This window comes from Egretta garzetta, unplaced genomic scaffold (genome assembly GCF_000687185.1).
Source record: "Egretta garzetta isolate BGI_Z169 unplaced genomic scaffold, ASM68718v1 scaffold246, whole genome shotgun sequence".
Taxonomy (NCBI): domain Eukaryota; kingdom Metazoa; phylum Chordata; class Aves; order Pelecaniformes; family Ardeidae; genus Egretta; species Egretta garzetta.
Window position 1 is genome coordinate 3,211,116 of NW_009259976.1, and position 5,910 is coordinate 3,217,025.

Here is a 5,910-nt window from a genome sequence, read left to right on the forward strand (position 1 = left end):
CCTGGAACCTGGGGAATCCAAATACTCTTCCCATCCCCGGGCGCGGATGGAGCCTGTCAGACCCTGTGCGAGGGCTACTGACAAACACAAAGGAGCAACAGCAACCGCGCACCACTTACAGCACCGCTAGGCTCACTCATTCATCGTAACGTAATAATTTTAGATGGTCGTTGAAGAGCAGCATATGTTCCGGGCAGACATCAAAAGAACAACCAGGCGTTTAGATAAGACAACTAAAACTCAAGTTTTAAAGTTTCAGATCTAATCCTGGGTAAAGACCAAACAAAGAGTCAGAGAGCAGAAATTATGTTATTTAAACTGACACCACCTAAATCGGCTCCTTTCTCCCGCGATCTCACATAAACGCAGTGTGTTCGCCGCATCCAGCCAGCTTCATTACTATTTATATTACCGTGCGCTGGCTGCGTGCAGCCAATTCATAATTGTCCAGTTTTTCTAATTAATCACAAAAGATTTTTGTTTTGCCTACAGCTAGTTCTGGGGTGACTCACAATGGCAAGCCAAAGCTCATACATCAAACACAGACCCTCTTTACTCCAGCCTTCTGCTGGAGGAGGCTGCTGGGCTCCCCTCGCTCAGGGGGCATGCGCGGCCCCGGGCGAGAGAGGAGCCCTGCGCTCTGTCCTCTACCGTGTGACTTGTTATTTTTATCTGATGCTTGCACACTCAGCCCAAACCCGACCCAGAGATTTTTTGGCAGGGTTTCTTCATTCAGAGCGTTTGGTTTCCCTCTCTCTCGTACGCACACGCACACTTCCCTCTCCTCCTCTAGCAAGCTGTTCGAGATCTGTGCAGCTTCAATAGAGGCGAGCTGGATCAAATATTGCATAAAGTTCTGCGCTATCAATGTTTTCTTAATGAGCTCAACGTAACCGGTGGATGCTAGCGGCGAGGCTGAGCCAGCTGCTGGATCTCTCCAGCTCCGATAGCGAGGAGGCTGGTTGGTGACATTTGCAGTAGGCCAGGTCGCTCGTGCCTCCTCCTCCGCCCACACCACCAAGAGCAGCTACTCAGATGAGTAAATCTTTCTCGGCTGCAAGGCGGCTACTCATGGAGGCCACAGCTTGCTGACCTGAGCCAGAGGACAGTGCTTTGACCTCTATTTCTTGTGCTGCCCGAGCTTTAGGCACACAGAATCTATCCCATGAATAAAGAAATGGGGCAATTGGCTGCTAACAGCACAACAGTATGTTTTTTCTCCACACACGTTAAGAAAAAATGCAATTCTTGTTTAAAAAAATCTATCCCTATTTTTTTTCTCTTTTACCATTGATGAAGTTTGTAATACTGAAAGTCAGCCCGCTTACAATCAGTTGGATTCACATGAAGAGCAGAAAGCAATAGGCCTACACTGCCTCTAAAGCAGACCCCAACTTACGGCTACAAATGTTGTTAATTGTGTGGAAGCTTTCTGGTAAGATGCATCTATCTATGCAATCTTCCTTGATCACATTCTGCCCACTGCTGGGTTTGCAAGGAGTCAGCACAGTGGCGGGAGAGGAGCATTTCATTAATAGACCCTGTGCAGAACCCTGCGCGCAGCCTGGGCGTTTTGGAGTGAAAATGGCTGTGAAGCCCAAACTGGTTTCTGTATGAGGAAGCACGGGCAAGCAAAGAGCTACCGGGAGCAAAATAGATAGGTTTTTAACAGCATGGAAGGGAAAAATGTTTTTGTATCTGATGGCATAGAGGAAAGGGTATCTCTGATTTATTACAGGAGATTTCCAGGGGAGTCGTTTGGAGAAAAAAATGTTACATTTAGAAAGGCTGAGAAAATAGAAATTAACAAAAAAAATTAATGTTTTCATAAAATTCTGTCATGTAGTTTATTTAGCTGGCAGCAGACCCCATTCTCTGCAGACTAAGGGGGAGGGGAGGGAGGAGAAGGCTCCTTTTCTCAGGTCACCTGGGGGATAGATGCAATGTAAGATTTCTGAATGTACAGCCATACCTCCCAGTGTGGTCCAGCTGAAGACATCCTGGTCTCCTTGCTTGGGAACTTAGAGCACCCCCAGTAATCTGCTGTCACTTTTAAAGTTAGCCAGGAGAAATTACTCCACAGAAACTCCTGCAGGACTGTAGAGTAAGGTTTATACCTCTGCAGATAAGATAATCTGTCAAAGAGAAGATTCAAAGGATAAGCCATGAGAAATACTCTGAGGGATCAAGCCAAACTCTTTTATTCCCAGTGCCAAACCCTAGTTTTCCAATGCAGTGTCTGCTGCTTCACGTGAACATGCCCAGGAATCGCATATGACAGTAACCCATCCATCAGCCCATCCTAGCGGCCTCTCGGATGTGGCCAGGGGAAACCTTTCAGGAGCCACTGCAAGCCCCAAAAGCTTTGCTTTCCTCTTTCCCACCCGCCATCCCATGAATCAATGATAGCAAAGTCGCCCCTCCTCCTTGTCAGCCCCTGGCTAGGATCCACCTTTGCGGTGGCATGTCGGCCACCGTCGCAGGTGACGGCAGTAGCCCCACCTGGGGCTGCTGAAGCCATGGTGATAGCAAGGCTGTAGATCCTGTGCTCCCTGCTGGCTCTTTTCCCTCGCAGGGAGCCAGATCCAAAGCTCACTGAGCCCAAGGGAATATTTTTCAATTGGCTTTGAGAGGCAGGCGAGGCTCCCCTGGTCTATTGCCACCTCGCTGTAAAGACCGTAATTTTGCTGGGACAAACTGCTTATTACCCAGTTGCAAGCTTAATAATAACCATGGGCTGTGATTCCTCCTAAGGAACTGAGGGCCTGAATTAAGTATTATTAATACCAACAATATTGTGCTAACACAGGAAAAACAGCAGTATTAATAATAATGTTATCTTAATGGCAGTGTAAATATAAGGTAAGTAGTGTACCTGGCTTCTGAGGAGTGTGAAGCCAAATGATGATTTCCTCTCAGGGCAGTGATAAACAACTCGGTCATACTGAGTTTACAGTTTTAGTAATAATTGGCTTGAAGGAGGAAAAAATATATAAAGCGCAGTCACAGGTTAACTACATTATAATTACAGGGTGTAATTTCAGCCCCTGCTCCTGGAGTGGAAGGCACAGTTTTTATCTGATCAGCCTCCGTGTGCAATTCCCTACTAGGTTTGGGGCTAAGCATTGCTGTGTTGCTTTTAAAAGTGACTAAGCAGATATACAGAGATTGCAACCTGCCCCGGGTCACGGCGAGCTGGCAGCCAGCTCGGGAGCAGAACCTCTGGCCATGGGCACGTGGTCGCTGGAGCAAAAAGTGGTGGCGGTGGCTGCATGGCCACCAGCACCCATGGGTCCCCACACCGCCGCCTGGGCAGTGTTTTGCAGCTGAGCCTGGTGGTGTTGCCCAGGGTCACTCTGGGAGTGCCCAGGCTGTGCGGGGAAGGTGGCCCCCATTGGCAGCAATACGGGCTCCTGATGCCCTGCCAGAGCCACAACAGAGCGTCTCCAGACAGCTTAGGAAATCCTGATGCCTGGGTCACTTTCCCAAAATGCTCTGCCTAATCCCTCCCAAAACCAGAAAAATAACTGGTCACACCACACGACTGAGAAAGGCTTGCTTACGAGTAGTTGCAACAGGCACAACTGAAAGCCCAGAGCAGTGTGAGGGACCGGTTGTGACTTGAGTGGTATCTCCTGGGGGAAGGGTAGAAACCCATCTTCTGTTGTTGTTGCTTCTTGAATTTTCACACAGACACTTTTGTATTTTCACTGGAAAGCTGATCCTGAAGCCAAGCTCCAGAAAGGGGAGGAGGGAGGGATGCTATTTGTGTTTTTCAGCTCACCAGCCCTTCCCTGACAAAAATCTGTTTAGCTTCCACAAGGGTCAGCCTAAAGCGGGCGGAAAAGTTAGCTCTTTTGCCTTCGCTTTTTTCAACTGTGTCAGCCCACACATTTTATTTAAGACAAGTCAGGCCCTTTTTAACCCATTATCAGGTACAGGGATGCCCAAAAGCATCAGATGGCTCTTCCTACTGTGCTCTCCACAAAATCTCAGCTAACTTACCCAGCCTCTCACAGCCTGCTGTATGCGACAATAGATACCAAGCCCAGGCAACTGAAATATCTGATCATGCTCCAATTTCATGAGCTTGTCCCACGAGCTAACTCAAGGCATTGAGCAAGAAAGCCGAGCGTTTTCTCGTTACACAACTAATGTTTCTTGTATCTCCTTGCGGAAAACAGGAATGTTACAGAGGTGCACGGTACCACTCCTCTCCCGTCAACCCCGAAACCTCTGTGCCAAGTGAGGTCCCTCTGTCCCTCATCACTGGTGCCTCATGCAGACTGCAAGGCAGGTTGGAATAGCTCTCAGCTTTGCTTTCCAAGCAGCTGAAAGGTGCGAGCTGCTCCCCAACGAGCAGAAATGTGGATCCCACGTTGCTCACTGTGCAATACTAGAAACACGAGAGAGGTTGAGGGGAAAAAGGGAGCCCAAAATGGCAGAGGTGCCTGCTGGCCCTGTGGGGCAGGTTTATCATTATTAAAGCAAAAGCAACGTCTCTATCCTTAAAGGAACTGCACTGCAGATGGAAAGCTTACTTGGGAACCAGTGTAATTGCTTCCCAGTGGCATCATATCAGCTGCAGCCTTAAGCTATTCCCTCCCAGCCTCCGTGACTTGGCTCAGCACCCTCCATTGGGATGCCCCGGGTCCTTCCTTGCTTGGTCAAGGCAGGTCCAGACTCAGACGAACTATTCTGGCAGTGTCAAAAGGTCCTGCTTGCTGGATGCTTTGAGATTCTGCACTGGGTTTGCGTGGCCAGATTTTGATAGCAGGGGGGCTACAGGGGTGGCTTCTGTGAGAAGCTGCCAGAAGCTTCCCCCATGTCCGACAGGGCCAGCTCCAGCCAGCTCCAAGACAGACCCACCGCTGGCCAGAGATGAGCCCATCAGCAACAATAGTATCACCTCTGGGATAACATATTTAAGAAGGGGGAAAAAATAAAAAAAAACCTGCAGAACTGCAGCAGGAGAGAGGAGTGAGAGGATGTGAGAGGCGCAGCCCTGCAGCCCCCCAGGCCAGTGCAGCAGGAGGGGCTCCAGGCGCCGGAGCAGAGATTCCCCCGCAGCCCCAGGTGCAGCCTGCGGTGGGGCAGGCTGTGCCCCTGCAGGCCAGGGAGGCCCACGGGGGAGCAGATCCCCACCTGCAGCCCGGGGAGGACCCCACACCAGAGCAGGGGGGTGCCCGAAGGAGGCTGTGATCCCATGGGAAGCCCGCGCTGGAGCAGGCTCCTGGCAGGGCCTGTGGCCCCAGGGGGAGAGGAGCCCAGGCCGGGGCAGGGTTGGCGGGCGGGGGCGGGAGCCAGGCGGGGGCAGGGGTAGAGGGTGAGGAGTCCTCCCCTGAGGAGGAAGAAGTGGCAGGGACAGCGTGTGATGGCTGACCCCAACCCCCATTGCCCGTCCCCCTGCACTGCTGGCAGAGAGGAGGTAGAGAAATTGGGAGTGAAGTTGAGCCCAGGAAGAAGGGAGGGGTGGGGGAAAGTGTTTTAGTTTCTCATTACCCTACTCTGATTTGATTGGCAAGAAATTAATTTTTCCCAAGTCAAGTCTGTTTTGCCTCTGATGGTAATTGGTAATCTCCCTGTCCTTATTTTGACCCACGAGCCTTTCATTAGATTTCTCTGCCCTGTCCAGCTGAGGAGGGAAGTGATAGAGCAGCTTTGGTTAGCACCTGGCATCAGCCACACCTGCAGTGAAGGAAAATGTTTCTCCAAGAGGCACGAAAGCAACTCTCCACAGCCAGGCTAGCTCTGGTAATGGACAACCCACTGGGAGTGGGAGCAGGGACAGGAGTGGGGCACAAACAGCAGCAGGAGAGACCCCACATTTGAGCAGACCTGCCCTTCAGGAAGGGGAAGGAAGCACAGAATTTGCAGAAGGACCTTTTCATAATAATTTGGGAATTTCTA